Source organism: Misgurnus anguillicaudatus, chromosome 24 (genome assembly GCF_027580225.2).
Source record: "Misgurnus anguillicaudatus chromosome 24, ASM2758022v2, whole genome shotgun sequence".
In the NCBI taxonomy this organism is placed as follows: Eukaryota; Metazoa; Chordata; class Actinopteri; order Cypriniformes; family Cobitidae; genus Misgurnus; species Misgurnus anguillicaudatus.
In genome coordinates, this window is record NC_073360.2 from 24857033 (window position 1) to 24874768 (window position 17736).

At 35.7% G+C, this 17736-nt stretch overlaps 1 long non-coding RNA gene across 1 annotated transcript in view; it reads left to right on the forward strand.

The window, feature by feature from the left end:
* Window positions 1–5925: 5925 nt before the first annotated feature.
* LOC129438169 (uncharacterized) overlaps window positions 5926–17736 on the forward strand; it is a 34886-nt gene continuing 23075 nt past the window's right edge. Inside the window, exon 1 of the long non-coding RNA XR_008642464.2 lies at window positions 5926–6703. This is a non-coding gene — a long non-coding RNA (uncharacterized lncRNA). The remainder of the gene's footprint in view (window positions 6704–17736) is intronic.

Here is a 17736-nt window from a genome sequence, read left to right on the forward strand (position 1 = left end):
CCTGTCCTCCATCATTGTGCTCATTATCACGGGGGTCATCTAGCACAAGGTTACAGGGACACAAGGGGTGGCGGGACGCTTTATTTGAAAACTGCACCTCCATGGAGACGTGGCCATTAACCCACACTTCATTCTCTCTCAGTGGGACTGTTTACTGTCACAAACCATCCAATCAGTTTCATTGCTTGGGCAGTATGATTGGTCTGCAGCCCAGTGAGTAGTTATTGTTGAGATGCTCATAAATGTGTTGTGCCCTGACTACCTTTGTTCAGTTTTATAGTCTTTGAATGGTAGGATAATGTGATCGTTTGAATAACATGACAGATTTATTACAAACACTCAACAGTTAATAAAGCTTTTCAGTTCTTCAGTCAAAATCCGCATCTCCTGGTGCCATGTTCTTATAGACAATGAATGTTTGCATGCACTCTAAAAGTTTGATTTCCATCAGACTTAAGCAATACGTTGACCTTTTAAAATGTCACGTAAATGTCTAAGCTCGACTTCAGCTCAACTTTTTTTATAAGATAAGCAAACAAAGAAGCCTTTTAGACAGTAGGGGACTTTTAGACTGTTAGTTGGCTACGAATACAAAGTTGTGAACTGCACTTTATGAAATATTATCCAGAGAAAGTACTGCAACATGTGCAAAGGGGAATCAGGCCAAAAAACCCAACAAACTGTACAATCTTATATTCTCAAACAGTCAGCGTGTTGTTAGTTAATGACCACATTAAAAGCTTGTAAAAGTTATGCATTTAAAGTTTGCTTCCCATGTGCACCTGGTAAATTGGGACCAAATTCATCATTGGTCAGTACCTCTACAATTACGCAGAAGAATTACTGTGTCATTATGAAGGTAAAGCACTCAAGATTTATATTTCTACACCTCACCCTCCTTATATAAACATCTCAAAGCTGAGTGAAATTTAAGACATGACAATTATAATTCCCTGCAAGTTATGGTGTTTTAAGTCGTGAACCCTCCAAGCATGGAAAATAAATAATTTCTTTTATCCTAGTGTTACATTTATATAAAATGTTATGTTGTATTAACTGTTTACTGATATACTAACTCTGAAGTGTCTTTGGCAGGCGAAAAACTGTAAGTTTTTAATGCGTATATCTTCTGTATGCGAATGTTGTCAGCGTTTTGGGAAATACAACATTTTAAAAGTTTAAATATGTCCTTAAAGGGATAGGTCACGCAAAAATTAAAATTCTGTCATCTTTTACTCACCCTCAAGTTGTTTTAAACCTATATAAATAAAGAAATGTGAAAAATGTTTGTAAGTGGCACCTTCACTTTCATAAATTTATTTGTTCCTTCTATGGAAGTCAATGGTGCCCCAGTTTTGTTTGTTACAAACATTCTTCAAAAAGGAGAACAAAGTAATTTATACAGTTTTGGAACAATATGAGTGTTAGGAATTGAAAACGGAATCTTCATGTTTCTGTGAACTATCCCTTTAAGCCTAACATTAGAGATGCACCGATATGGAAATTTTGGCAGATACCGATAACCAATAATTCTTTATATTTGGGGACCACGGACATCCACGGACATCTTGTCTTTGCGCTAGACTAGCATACTCTTCTTAACCCCGCAACACGTGTCATCTTCGTGCTATGTCACAGAAAGCACCAATCAAAACTCCACATGGCCAGCAATGAGCAAGTGAAGTGGTTCAACAAACCAAAATAATCCATAATTTATCGGCTTTCATTTATCTGCCTAATTTTGCTATCAGACCGATAACCGATAATATTAAAAATAAGCAGTTATCGGCCGATAATGATATGTCAGCCGATATATCGTGCATCCCTACCTAACATATTTAAACTAAAGGAAAAACGTTTAATTTTGATTTCATGGGGACTTTAAAAATAAAGGTTCCTGTAAGTACTTTTTCAAGCTGTATGGTTAAGAACTGTTAATATCCATAGAACTGTTTTGTTATACAAAATAGTTGTGAAATGTAGTGGAAAGTTTCTTCTGAAAGGTTCATTTGAGAACCAAAAATGGTTCTTCTATGGTGTCACTGTCAATAAAGCAATAAACCCCGAGAAGCGTTGGGTTACCAGTGCATTTTATAACAGCTAAGGGGCGTTGTTAGGCACGACGCGAAGCGGAGTGCCTAAACCCCCTTAGCTGTTATAAAATGCACTGGTAACCCAACGCTTCAAGGGGTTTATTGCGTTTATAAAACGGTTACTTCATATGCATAAAGTTAGCGGGATTTTATAAAATAAAACACAAATAAGTTGTAATTATATTAGTATAAATATTACTCTTCCGCCAAACAAAGTAGTTCCTCAGAATCAAGTGTGACTGAAACAGAGCGCAGTTCACAAACAACACAGACGCAGCAAAGATACAATGAAAATATGATTAAAGACGGTGGTGTTTATTTTATAAATCACCATTCATCTAATTTATACATTAACATTTATATTGTGCTGTTGTTGAAGTGATGATCAAATATGCTTGTAAGCATGCTGAACTCTTTCCCCGTCAGCGTTTTTTTTTAAGTTGCCACCCGGTTTTAGTTTAATGCCTTACAGAAAAATTATCGTCTTTAAATAAACATAAATATAAAATGAAAGAACAGACCATCCGCTTTCAAACAACAACAACAACAAAAAGTTTCATCCTACCTTAATTTGTTCTCTTATCAGTTATCACCTCTCAAATTTTCAGCTAAAAGCGGAGATAATTCCATTTTTGTGAAGAACTTTAGTAAGAAATCATCAGATTCAGACATGAACACACTGATACTACACGGTGTTTTCAGTGAATGCGTCAGTGTTTAAGTTGGGAAAGATCGCCACCCAGTGGATAATAGCGGGCGTATGAACTTCAGTTATAAACTCCTCAGACAACGTTTTCTCTTTATTGACGAGATGACTCAACAGTATTTATTGACATTTATTTGGATATCGCCATTAATTGTGCAATTGTAGACAAATTAAAAATATGATTAAAGACTGTTGTGTTTATTCTCATAAATCAGTACACAGCAACAGTGGCGCAGTGATACTTATGTAATGTGGTCTGAACCGTGAGGTTACCGGTGTATTTTATCACGGCTTAGAACGCGTTTCAACCAATCAGAATGAAGAACCACTGTTCTATGGTGTCACTGTCAATAACCCTTTTAGAACTTAAAGTGTATAATCTCCTAATTTACATTATATATTTTTAAAATTGAACATGAGGTTATGTAAGAAAATACAACACACAAAAAATATGTGGTCGTACTGACAAACCACCTTTTTCCATAAGGGCCTCATGGGTGGAGCAAGCACTCCACATGTCATTTATGCCGCGTTGGCTCGAGTCCAAATGGACGTCTAATAGACCCTATTCTAGGCCCTCGGCACCAAGGTCTAGATCCCCAGGGTCTGATTAGTCTCGAGAATAATTCTGGAAAAGGGCACGGTGAAGACAAGGTGGATTCTAATTTAAGTGCTAAGCGGCACCGGAGCGAGTGTGTGGTCTAGAACAGATGCGAGCGCGGTTGCTTGTGCCCTACAACCCACTTGAGTTCTGCATATCTGGAGCTGTACGTGAAAGTGCGCTAGGCTGGTGTTATTTTTGTGAGAGATAGTCTTGTCTTGTGATTGCCATGAGACCATCTGATCTGAGGGAGGCAAAGGCCAAAGGAAGCGTTTCCTGATCATATGAGCATGAAGTTTGTGTTTATGGTCAAACACTGATGTTCTGTGCATCGTGGGATTGTGTGAAACCAGATGGAAATGTCTGCTTGGGTTCACAACCCACCTCTAGGCATAGTAACTTATTTTCACTGCTATAATCGTTGATGGAAAATGAAGGCAAAACATAAACTTGAATAATGCTGAGTGAAGAAGAACCATGTGATATGAGTACAGATTTACTTTGTAGCATGACCAAAATCATTTGATCCCACTGCACATTTGAAAATGTAATTTGACAAAAAACTAAGTAAAATCAGTCTGAATCAGTTTAGGTCCACAGAGAATAACGCAGAACTCTGAAGGCAACTGGAACGCTTGGCATTCAAAAACATCTCTGTGTTTATTTGATGTTTTATAGTTTTTAAATCAGGATTTTAACTACTGTGTAACTTGTTTAACCGTTTAAATGCCATTCACAAACTATTTTAAACACTAAAATCTGATACATTGATAAGTTAAAAAGAATATTCAATGTGAAAAGCAAAACTGTTGGCTGAGACTTAATCCGTTACACAGAATAAATGGTCCCTAGCTTTTAAATAGATGGACGTAGTGTCCGTGACGTCACCCATAGGTTTCTGAAGATCGTTTTTGAAGCTTAAAGTAGGCGGTGCCTGCCGTTGCAATCTCTCGCGGATATCCGAAAATGGTAAAAAAAGGCGGGACATGGGTGAAGCTGAGGTGACTGGTTGCTGAAACCACGCCCGCCTAGCTCGACTCTAGTGACAACAGTGGCTGTTCAACTGTCACTCAAGTGGCCACGCCAAGTGTGCCGCACAAGCCCTGAAAATGAAGCCAAAACATCTCGATCGCCCCCAAGTGACTGGTCCCAGTATAGGTCATAAACCCCGCCTCCCAATGTTATTCAATGTGACTTGAGACCAACTAAACAATTTAATTGCACTTCAATATTTTTTTTCCGTAGCTGGTTTCTGTCATTTACTGTAGTTTTTATCACGCTGATGTAAATTCAAGTGTTTGTTTTTAAAATAAGTTTGTTTTTAGTTAGTTATTTAATGCTATAAAAATGGTGGTGTAACGTCATGACTGACAGCTGTGATATGCGCATTCTGTGAGTAGCGAGGGTGGGGCCTTGATTTTGCAGCTTTACTTCCTGCTCACTACTGCAGGACTGTTCCCGAAATCGCTACTGCGCAGACTCAAGACCCAAGATGTCAGCGCCGTATCGGAACACTGATGGCTTCACTTTTCACCAATGGAAGAGAGCGAACGAGCATCGTCCATCTTTTTTTACAGTCTATGGGCCACGTCCTTAATTATGCAGAACTTTAAGGTTTAATATCATTTAAACGGATGAGTTACAAAAAATTCGCCCCCCTCGCAGTTGTCATGAAATGCAAAATTGGCTATAAAGACCAAAAACAACTTTTGTACCAGGCTGTAAACATATTATTTTCTACTGTAAAGTTGGCCATTTTAACATGGAGGTCTATGGGAGTTGACTCCCGTTTGGAGCCTGCCTCTAGTGACCAATTGATGAATTGCAGTTTAAGTCACTTCCGTATTGGCTTCATCAGAGAGATCGGAAGGTTGCCCCTCAGTATAGCCTCAATTACCTTTTTTTTTACAATTTCTTTCTGACAGTATAGAAATTCTTAGAATTGGCGGCTCGTGACTGCTCATCCGAGGGGTGCTAATACAAAATATGTGTTCGGAGGGTCATGTGTGTTGCTCGTGTTTTCAAAATATTTGTTTGTTGCATCATGTGAACCATGTGCATCACGTGTTTTGTCGAAATATGTGCCTGCTGCACACGCGTCAAAAAAGACGCTCACATTCACAAAATACATGCAAGACACTCCCTTAACAGTAAACTCTGATTACGCATGAGATTATGCGAGTATCTGGCAAACGCGAGCACCTCTTTTATCATAAACCCTTTAGATGCATCTGCAGCAGGCACTTATTTTGACAAGACACGTGATGCACACAGGATCTCTTGCTTGTGGAGAACACATATTTTGAAAAAAGGAACCACACACATGACGGACTACATACATGTTGTGATAAACTTCGCGTTGAGTGCCCTCGAAAAAAGAAGCCACCATCCGCCACTGTTCATACCATAGCCACTGAATGTTGTAAAGTTACAGAAATTCATGATGTCAGCAAAAAATAAGTGTTGTTTCAGAGGCGGACCCTTGTAATCTTTTAATTGGAGACCTTTCATTCTTTTAATAAACGATTACGAAGCCAGGCATCTGTATAATTTTAGAAAATATGCACTGATGGATACTTGCACAAAACATTTTTCCCCACCAGCTCAGAAAATGCTTAAAAGTCAGCATATTCCATCTGGGCCTTCATAACACACACATACATACACGTGTTAATGTTAAGCTGGAGGTCATAGAGAAGTGACTTAGGGGTTTGTCTGACTGGGCCTCTTGAAGCATGGCCTTTGCATTCCAGCGCTTAGACAAGAGCCAGCGGCTCTTATGAGCAAGGGAGAGAGAGGAAGTTTCTGCGGGGAAGGGATTATGCGCAGTTTCCTCACTCGCGAGCTTCGCCTCCTCCCCCTCCTGCCCTCGCTCAACGCTCCATAAAGTATGTCGGAAAAGCACTGTAAACTTAAACCTGCTCCTCAGGTACACAACCCCGCGGACAGGATTATACTTTCCGCACTTCTCCGGACATCTTTTTCTACTCTTTACTTTCAGCCCTTTTTAAGTCATGTGGTGAAGAAAGGGCCAATCTCATTGGAGGGCGGACCGGGAGAAACATTACAGCTGCACAATGCCGAAGCCGGTTTTCTGCTTGACAGGCACTTAAAGCGATTCCACTCGTGGATGAGGTAGGGGGAGCCGCGTGTGTGTGTAGGGGTAATAGATTGTTCGCAGGAAGGGGGAAGGTCGTTTCCAAGTTTTTGCGTGGTCTAGACAGCAGTTATTCGAAAACCTTAAATGGAATAGGCTGTGAGGATGCTTTACTACCTTTCATGTTACTCAGAAGCTAAATCATGGTAAGTGTATACTTCCTTCTGTATACAGTTTGGGTCTGACATTAGAGGAAAGTAAAGAGTGTGTGTGTCAATATATGCATGTGATCACTTGTGAATGAACAAAATGCTTTTTCTTAATAGAAGATTTTTTCCTTTTTGTTTGTATCGATAAGCGCTGTGTGCCTTATCAGCTGAGGCTGTAATTGAGGTGAAAAGCCGGCTTTGTGCTCGAATTCCAGACAAGTTCATGGTCCTGTCTGGAATTTCAGTCTTTAACTTTTAGCTTGATGTGAAAACAAGAGGTGTATTGTAACTTTTTTTTTACAGCAGTTCCTGGTTCCATATTGTTTTCATTGTATCATCCCATTGGTGTTCTCAAAATTATTATCAGAAATTATAATTATATTATTATTTTACAGACATAAAAATTTGTTTCCTTTGTGTTAAATGATAGTTTTACAAACTTTTTATGTATTGAATAGTTTTCAGCTCCACTATGAATAGAAAATGAAACATGACGTTTAAACAACTTGGTTTTGCAAGTCAATTCAACTATTATTCTTTACTATTATCTACTATTTATGTTTTGACCTTTGATAAGTTGACACAACTTATAAAAACAAGTTGAAATTGTTTAACTTATATTTTTATGTTACTTTAACAACTTCTGTTGATTTGACAAAAATGCTGCATTTTTACAGTGTGCACATGTGGCTTGTCTAATTTCTCTTTGCCGACAATAAACCGTAACTACAGTAGCACAGCTTCGGCACCTTTAACCACTTTACTGTATTTCTCACTGCATGCTTTTATTAAACACCCTTTGGTATAATTGTGTAGTCGATCTAGATATCAAATCTTAAGCTTTATTAACAATATTGTACCTGCATGGTCAACCTGACAAATCATTGTAAAATTATCAAATGTATGCCAAAGGTGATTGACATTCTCTCTGTGTGAAAATGTTTGTAAAATTGGCTTTATAGTGAGTTAACATTATAAACAATCCTACTAAAATGTTCAGTTCTTCTGAGTTTATTGAACTAACAAGAAAGATGGCCCAGTTATAAGTTAAAGTTTTTGGTATGAGGTGCCATGTGTGAGAGGTGTAGATCAAGACAATAGGAATTGAAGTTAAATTATATCAGATTTAAACAAACTTGTTCAAATTGCTATATTGATTTTCTTGAATAATTTTCACACTGTGTTAATGAAATTGCATGTATTGCTTTTAGGAAGACAATATGTGACCCAAGACCACAAATAACAGCCATAGGGGTCAGTTTTCTTATTTATTTATAACAAATTAGAAATTTATATATCATCTAAAAGTTGAATAAATGTTACCCAGTCTCACAAAATGATGTACCTAGTCAAGTAATTTTTTTATTCTTTTTCGTGATACTGTCACGAATTTCCAAGTTTTCGTAATCATATCATATCATTGTCACTTATTGGTTAATCAACTGCTTTTTCCTATTTTGAAACCACCATTTTTGCTTCGGTTTAGGGTTAGATTTGGTGTTTGCATTGTCACTTTAAGTATTGGTTTATATAATTTTTTCAGATTTTTTTATATTTTCTACATTTTAAACCATTGTCGCCTGGCGTTAGAGTTGGGTTTGGGTAAGGATGTCATTTTATGTCAATCTAGCCCTAAACCGAAGCGAAAATGGTAAGAAAATAGGACAAAACAGTTGAGTAACCAATACGTGACAATGACACATAAACAGAAATTCGTGATACGATCACGAGAGGGCGCTGAGGTTCGTGGCAGTATCACGGAAAGGAATCAAAAAATTGCGTGACTATAGGTACGTAATTTCATGCAACTTGGCTGAATAAATAAGCTTTCCAACATTTGGCTGAGATACAACTAATCGAAAATCTGGAATCGGAGGGTGCAAAAAAACTAAATATTGAAAAAATTGCCTTTAAAGTTCGCTTTTAAAGTCCTTGGCAACTACATCCACTTACAAAATAAAGTTTTAAATATATTTATGGTAGGACACTTACAAAATATCTTCATGGAACATGATCTTTACATAATATCTTAAAGATTTAAAAAATCAATAATTTTGACCCATACAATGTATTTGTTGGCTAGCTACAAATATATGCTACTTATGAATAGGAAAAAAGAATACTATGAAAGTGAACGAACGATTTGATTACGAACATTCCTCAAAATTCCTCAAGACATTTATACAGGTTTGTAACAACATGAGAGTGAAAAAATGATGACAGAATTTTCGTTTTTGGGTGAACTATCCCTTTAAATATTAGTTTATTCCAGACATTTTAGCAAAATGTAGTTTAGTAAAAAGAGCTTTTGTTTTAGTTTTAAAAGCAATGGTTGTGATTCTTAAAAAGTTTTATGGTTGCGTCAAAATTGTATTTTATCTTTAAATAACTGCACAGCTAATTTACTCTCATTTCCACTTTAATTGATTCTTGGGCTGTAGGTTGTGTAGAGGAAATGAGTACAAAGAAACACTAATGGCTTCTGGAAATTAGATGCTTTCCTAAAAAATTATAAAGCCTCTACATTAGTAATCAGTTATTAGTCATTGCACGCTAAAGGGTTTTAGCACTACGTACATGTTTTATGATCTGAGCATGTCCAAATCTGTGAGAATTATTTTATGTCCATCCTACTAGGTGATTTTCCAATGAAATGAAACCCTGACTTTTGATACGGCAGAATTGTCAGAACATGCTCTCATCTTAACACCTGTGAGAAATATAAAGGAAGCGTAACATTTCCAAAATATTTTTCCAATATCACAGGACACTTGTTTGAGGGAAACGACAAAACAAAAGAAGCACTATGTGTGTATAATGGCTCTGTGATATCCCCAGGAAATGTTCACTGCTGTGTTTCTGAAAGAGATAGAGTTTGAGGTACAGTCAAAGACAAAAAACAGCAAGTAGTGTCATGTTCATCAACACAAGAGCCAATAAGCAAAGAAAAAAATAACCTTTAGATTTATATACAGTAAAATATACACTAACTGTGTTTTTCATTTCATGTAAGAGACATTTTGATTGTTCTTTCATTACAAACACATTAAAAAGTGACAAAATAAATTTAAAAGCAAATATCAGATAACTGTTGAAAATGAATAACAAAGTTTTAAAAAGCAGTGATAAGGAATGGCCAATAAGGTGGCTAATTTGTATTAATTCATACAACCACATTCGTTCATATTTGTACGATTTGCGTTTGTCCCATGACGTTGGGTGGTGTTTCGTTATGGTTTTATTAATGATAATCGTACGTTTTTGCACAATTAACTTCATACAAATTCATAAATGCGTAAAATATGTACAAATTCTTAGGCCGGAACAGCCAACTGCATAGCAATAACTCAAAACATAATCCACACCAAGCTAATTTTACAAAAATAATCTGAAACAAAACAATTGACCTAAAACCAAATTTTAATAAAACACATTTTGTAGAGTTTCTGTATTCTTTATAATATTTGGGTGGGGTTTTGTGTATAATAATCTCACATGGACACAGGGTATTGCATTCAAAATAAGCGCCCAATGGTTAAAAATGTCAAAATCGAAAGAGGTGGATTATGTGCAGCCACGATTTTCCAAGCTACATAACTTCCAGAACTATTTGGAGAAAATATGGGAGCGAAAACAGAGTTTGAGTTAAATAATCCTTCACCAGGCAGGCACTTCTTCACTGTAATCCTTGAAAAGATCTCCCAAATAACAAAGCCCTGATGTCATGCTCCTCTTCTGTGTACGTCGAGCTGGCAGACATACCCTCGCTTCACAGCGAGATCTGTCCGCAAGTCCAAAAACTCTGAAGAGTGAGGACATCCATGTCCACAAAAGACATCTTAATCAAAAGAAAAGCTCTGCCTGAATAGCAGATGTGTAGAAGAAAAGGAGCCCTCCAGATAGAAGTCAGACATGATAACAGGAGTTATTAAGAGGGAGATTAAGAGATTTGAGATCCTGTGAACTAGAGATTTATGATATACTCAATGACATGTCAGAAAAAACAACTCTTGCATGGTTTAATCTGGAACTATCAGATAAAATGTGTTGGAAACCGTTTGCAAACTGATCTCTGAATATCCATAAAAATATATAATGATGGTAATAAAAATACAAATATTTAAATAATAGTTGAAAAATATATTATTTTTAATGGTCGTATGTTTTCAGCATTTATTAATCTTTGATAATGTTAGTTAATGTTAATTCATTTGGGTGATTCTTACAAAATTCAGACTTAAAAGGTGTCCAGCATCAGATTTTTTTTAAAAAAGCCATTGAAGCCAATTTTTATTTATTTTTTTGCACATATAAGATTAAGGTCTAAACTTACTATAACCATTATTTTTTAGAGGATTAAAAAATATTTCCTATAGAATTAATACTATAGGGAAACATGATATTACATTAAATATATGCATTTACAAACTCATGTTTCGGTAATGAGAACTAAAAAGTTGTCTAGGTACTATGACAAACAAAATTTCAACTTTAATCTGGAGAGAAAAAATAAGAACTGCTTACCTGGTAGCCATCTTGAGTGTCACAGTCAATTATGTCCCTTCCAACAATTTCTTAATGAAAATGTTAGTTTATTGAGAGCTTAACAATGATTGAAAATTGTTGCGGAGGATGAGAAAATTTTTCTTGGACATATTTATATTCCTTATTATTGTCTCTACATTTACCAATTATCACCAAATAGCACATGTTTCTTTACTGTAAATGTTTATATTATAACATGCACTGAAGCTTTTTATTTTTTTAATTATAAATATTTCCATGTCAAAGAATCCAAATCCAGTCATGAACACGTTGTGGTAATGAAAATTCTCCCCTTAAATGTGGAAAAAACCAAAATTGGTTTGTATGATGTCATTTAAAATCATGTGCAAAATAGTACATGAAGAGATGTTTGTAACTGTGCTTCTTTTTTGATACTCTTACTTTGCATTTACTTTTTTTATTAAAATGTTTCATGACACCTCATAAATCTAATTTCGAGAATCACCCATTTGTGCATTTACTAATGTTAACATTTACAACTCTGGTTTTAAAAACATATTAGTAATTGTTGAAATTAACAATAACTAAAGTAAGTTTAATACATGCTGTAGAAATGAAGAGTTTGGTTCCAAAACGAGATTCTCAGTTTTTAACATTTTTGTCAGAACATGTTTATTATTATGTTATCATGTTTTTATTTTGTTTTATTTAATGTGTTATGAAGGCTTAAATCAAAACAAACCAACTGCAGTTTAATTGATATTAATTGGAACGCACAATAAAAAAGGAGTTCCAAACTCTTTAAATATTGTTCATTGTTAACCTAATGTTAACAAATAAAGCCTAATTGGAAAGTGTTAACACATTTATTAATAAAATAATTTAAATAATGTATAATAAAGTTTCTATATTTTCCTGAAACATTTACATTTATGCATTTGGCAGATTCTTTTATCCAAATCCTTCAAGCTAGACAAATTACCAGTATGTGTGTTCCCTTGAAATTGAACCCATGACCTGTGCTACATCTTTTAAAACCTTTATTAAAAATAACAGGTGTAGATACGTTAACTTCAAGATGGGAAAATTTTGATTCAGAGATCACAATTTATTTCCTCCTGTAGCTTCCGGTTGGTAGAGCATTTTTCATGCAGTAAACCTATGACACATGACTGCTGACACATACACATAATGATAAAATTATATTATTATATATAACCATGTAATGCACTGTAAGTCGGTTTGGATCAAAGCATCTGCCAAATGCATGAATGTAAATTGGTTTTCTCCTATAGACCATTCCTTGCCACCTAGTTATTTTACAGCACACCTCGATGACATCACAGAGGGAAACCTTAAACTGCTGTTGTCAAGTCTGGTCTATCTAGGATGTAGGATGGGGGTGATTTCTGTTATAATAGATGGGGAACCAGAGGGCATGGGAAAGTGTGGCGGGGTCACTGGACACGTGTAATACCCAAAGAAAAGTCAATCAGCTGACCGGCCCCTCAAGCTGTATCCATGCCCAGAAATCCCAAATTGTGACTGGGTTGAGTACATCTTAACATGTGAATATTTGTCCGAAGCCCCACTTCTCAGTACTCGATGCCATTTTAATAAATAGTGTAGATTTTGTGAGAGACTTATATCTTGACTTTCTTGTCAGTGTGGTTTATAATGTAAAAAGTTGTACGTTTTGTCAAATACTCGCTCTTTATTTGCTCAGTTTAAGTAAACAGTCGACAATAATGACATATGCTCGCGATAGCTTTAACACAAGCGCTTCAGCACCTAGGCAACATAAGGGACGAGGCCATTTTGAAACCAAGGTTGCTTTGCTTGACTTCCCCTGTTAGAGTGATCTCCCTCACAGGACTGCTATTTTATTAACAATTCATATGGAAATTAGGGGCAGGGAAGGACCAGATTCTCACATAAACTTGATGTGGCCATGAATGTGTCTCTGTGTTTGCCCTGACCCCGCTGTGGCATAAGACACTGCCTGCTCGAGCCCGAGAGGCAGACACAAAGAGAGAAATGAAAAGCAAGCACATTCCTGCATGGCACACAAAGACATTGAGAGAAAGGGAAAGAGAGAGAGAGAGAGGACAGAAGGAACCACATCTCTCTCTCCCTCTCTCGTGTTTTATTTCCCAGTGTGATATCAAGCTTTTCTCATTGTGCCTTCAGGTCATCGCTCCTTTTTTATATCCATCTGAGATCGATAATCATACAGATGGGTCCCGAAGTCTAAAAATCTGTGATTTTTTTTCTTCATTTAAACCTTGAAATACAATACAGTTACGATAAAAAAAAAACATAAAAGAACAGCTGTGATTTAAAATGAGGAAGGCAAATTAAAAATTGTAGACTTTTTTATTAAATATAAGCAATTCTGTAATATTAAGCAACTTATTTATACAAAAGATCAGGTTTGCTTACTTGCATTAAAGCATGCAACATTTTCTTTGGATCATTTTCAAATCAAACAGAGATAAAATGGATCATCAAGTTTTGCATAAAAATCGTGAAATTCATGCCAGCTTAAAATGCAGTAAATGCAACCATTAAGGCAATTAACTTTTTCTAAATATATTTTTAACTTTCATTAAACTATTTAGTTTATTTGAAATGAAACATTTTATATTAGATTAGAATGCAAAATCTAAGCATTTTTATTGGCACTTTAAAGCATAAATTTTCTATTTCTGTTCTACCTGCCATATTAATAATATATGTCAGTATGTACAGTATCTTTAAATGCATGGTTTGTTTCTGAAGCGGTGGTAACTTGTTTTGACCAATTAGGTTTGTATGTGTGTGTGTGTGTGTGTGTGTGTGTGTGTGTGTGTGTGTGTGTGTATGGCCAGGGTGCTTGCTGGTGCACTGTCATTCATGAGCCAGTGTCCGTGCTTTTGGGGGGGTGCAGGGGCGGTTGTGTCCATCAACATCTTTTGTGTGACAACTCATTTGTGCCACACTTCACAACAAGCTGCATCTTGTCATGTAAATAGACAGTATTTAACCATTTTCAGGCAGTTAAACAGATAATGGTGTTTTGTTAGCCCTGGTAATGCAGAGGGGGATGTTTCTGTGTATTGAGGGGTACTATCTGTACGGCAGGTAATTGAGGTAAATCCACAAAAACTAACATTTAGATTACATGTATGCATTTGGCAGATGCTTTCATCCAAAGTGACATACATTAAAGATACATTTTTAATTTGTAAATGTATCTTCTGGGAATTTAACCTCTGATTTTGTTACGTCAGGAACACAGTTACTATCCATAGAAATTATATTTTTATTATCTTTAAAAAAATTATAATTTTATGTGCGTGTCTGAGCAGCGACGAAAATATAAAAGATAGATAGATAGAGAGCCTAAAACAACTGCTCTGTTATAATGCATTATTAGGGCAACAAAGCAGTGGGTTTGCCTGCAGATTAGAGCAGGCTATCATAATGGTGACCAGAACACGAATGGGTCGGAGACATGCGGCAGGGTCAAGCTTTCAGCCTAATCTACTGATGTGACTATAAATAATGCATACAGGGAGCTAAACAGAAACTCACAGCTGGTCTTGGCTTCATTGTCTATTGTGAGTCACACGTCAGAGCAAGCCAGGCGAACATATTGAGCGTCTTGTATCGAAGTCAAACACTAAGATGTACATTCTGAATGACACTTTTAGACAAGGCACATTATATAATTGCACTATGATGAAAGTATTTGTCTATTGGGAGCTGTTGACCAGTTATTGTCATCCGCATTGGTAATGTAGTTTGTCTACACACATTAATTAAAATCATATACAGTATAATGTAACATGTATATAATATTATTTACATATTTAATTATTTGTTTAAAATAGTTAACTCAGATGCTGTTTGTTGTTTAAACAAGGCACAAGAATGTGTCTTATTTTTTCTTTTAGATAATCTTATTTTTTACACTAAATATTTTCAGACATAAAATATACTGCAAATCTATTGTTAAAATAATAAATCACTTAGTGTGACTTTAGTACATAAATATTCCTACAAATCTTGTATGGCAAAATAATGCCATTAAGGAAATATAAATAACAAGGTAATAAGAAAATAATAAAGTAAAAATAATGTTAATATTCATATTGAGAAACTATATAATAAAATGTGAATATGTGCTTAAAATGTGTGAGGTTAAAACAGCTGTTCAAGATACCAGTTATGTTTTTTATTTAAACACGAAAAAGTCATACTCTTATATTATAATAACTAGTAAAAAGATACTAGACCGTAGGTAAACTCAGATCTTGAGCTTCCATTTTCTGTGACCTCACCACCAACTACTGACATGGCGCACATGTGAAGCACTGTAAGGGGGGCTTATCCAATCAAAATTCTCAAAAAAAGAAAAAACCTTTTCAGCACCATTAAACGTCCAGATCATGGCATTCACTATCTTTCACCAAAACTTAGTGGAGTGGGTCAAAAAAAGAAATGTATATTTATGGCACTTAATTGAACGATTAGAGGTTAATAAGAGAATGCTGTTCATCTGTCAAATTGCATTGCAATAACAACTGTACATATTAACTGATATTAATAAATACATTTTATAATATATATTTAGAAATATGTTACATTTTTGGGTGTTTCTTTTTACAATAATCACAGAATTGTCACAATATGTCCAAATGCTATTTAATTAACTTTAATTAATGCTGGAATAACACTTTATTTTATTATGAAATATTACCTGTAGAACATAATTAATAAACAACGTCATATTCTATTCTACATATTCTACATTATTTTATTTTTTTACAAAACACAAAAATTGTAAAATAATAAATTGTTGATTAATAATATATTAGAAATGATAACATTTGTAAGTGGTAATTTATGTTATTTTTTGGCAATGTCCGTTTAAACATAAATTATAAGTTTAAACTACAGGTATATAGTGTATAATTCAATATATAAATCATTTCAACAGAATAAATAAAAAATATGAATTTGTAGTCTTTTCCTGTACAAAATATTATGTTTCATCTAACAACAGCTGCTGAACAAAAAGAAAAAAAATATAAATCGTAGTTATGTCTAAATTTTAGTGTGAAGCAGCACCCTGGAAATGTGATGACAATGTATACATAGTGGAAATCCTATAATCTTTTAATAATTACAACACGTTATATATATAGCTTTCAGAGACACAGATATGTTCAAAGACTCACAGCTTTAATACCAGCCAAATCAACATAATTATTTTGCATATATAAATGCACATACATTAAACAGCAAGTAATGTTTTAAACCAGCTAATATTTTTGCATGCAGTTAAGTCCAAGATATTTAAACATTTACACTCACCTTATGAGCGATCAGTATTTTACTAGCCTTATTTTTGCATGTTTGTAAAATGTTATCAAAACAGTTATTATAAGCAAAGCATTTGACATCGTTTTTTTAAGTCTTAAAGTCCCTCTGTGGTTAATTCTGTAAAAACACATAGCGTTGCATCAATGCAAAATCCACAATGCCGAAATCACACCAGGCTCGAAAACAGCTAAAAATGACATTGATCTGAAGTATCACAACATGCTTATCCAGATGTCCCAGATGATCAAAACAACAGCGTGAGGACAAGACAATCAGAGCGAAGGGAAGAGCAAGAAGAAAACAGAAAGAGAGAAAAAAATGTGAGAAAGATAGAGGGTTAACGAGAGAGTGAGAGAGAGAGAGAGAGAAAGAGAGAGAGAGAGAAAGAGAGTTGGCCCACAACGCAAGCTTGATTAGAAAAAATGCTTACTAAGCTATCCGTTTCACACATGCACAGACAGAGGGTTCGATATTCAGCCGATCGATGAGGGAAAAGGCACAAAGGCAAAATCGGACGGAGCTCCTTTTGAAATTCACATCTTCGATGTCCCCCACCGCGATCGGCGCGCACGGAGCAAGGGTTACCTCAAGGCTGATCCGTGGACCGTGCAAACAAGTCTAGACCAGTGACCTGCTGAATCGCTCCCTTTGAGGGCCAAGCAAGTTCGGTCAGGAAGAAGAAAGCGAGGCGAGCCCTCTTTTCAATGAGAGAGCAGGGAGGTAAGAAGGGCAGTAGAGTAGGCATCTGCTTCCATGGTTACTAGCCAAGCATGAGGATTCTGCTATTGAATAGGCTCCGTTCTCATGCTCTCGGACAGCCGATGTCACACATTTCGGAGGGAGGAGAGCCCCGGCACCAGGCGCAGTTCTTTTAATACTCGAATGATGCGTGGGCTGCTCGCAAGGGCGAGAGTAAATGGTGGATAGAAGGACGACTCTGTGTCACATGACTGCGTAACATGGCTCTTATTATTTATTTCATTTTTTTAGGCGTACATTTTCGATAGCTTCGACAGGTGGAATATTATACGAAATGAGCATTGTTCTCCGAAACAAAAAGTGGAGCGTGAAGGTCAAATGTTGTGGCGGATACGTGGAAGTTATTGCGCTGTTCATTTTCTCTACGATGCTCGCTTACGATAAAAAGCTAATAC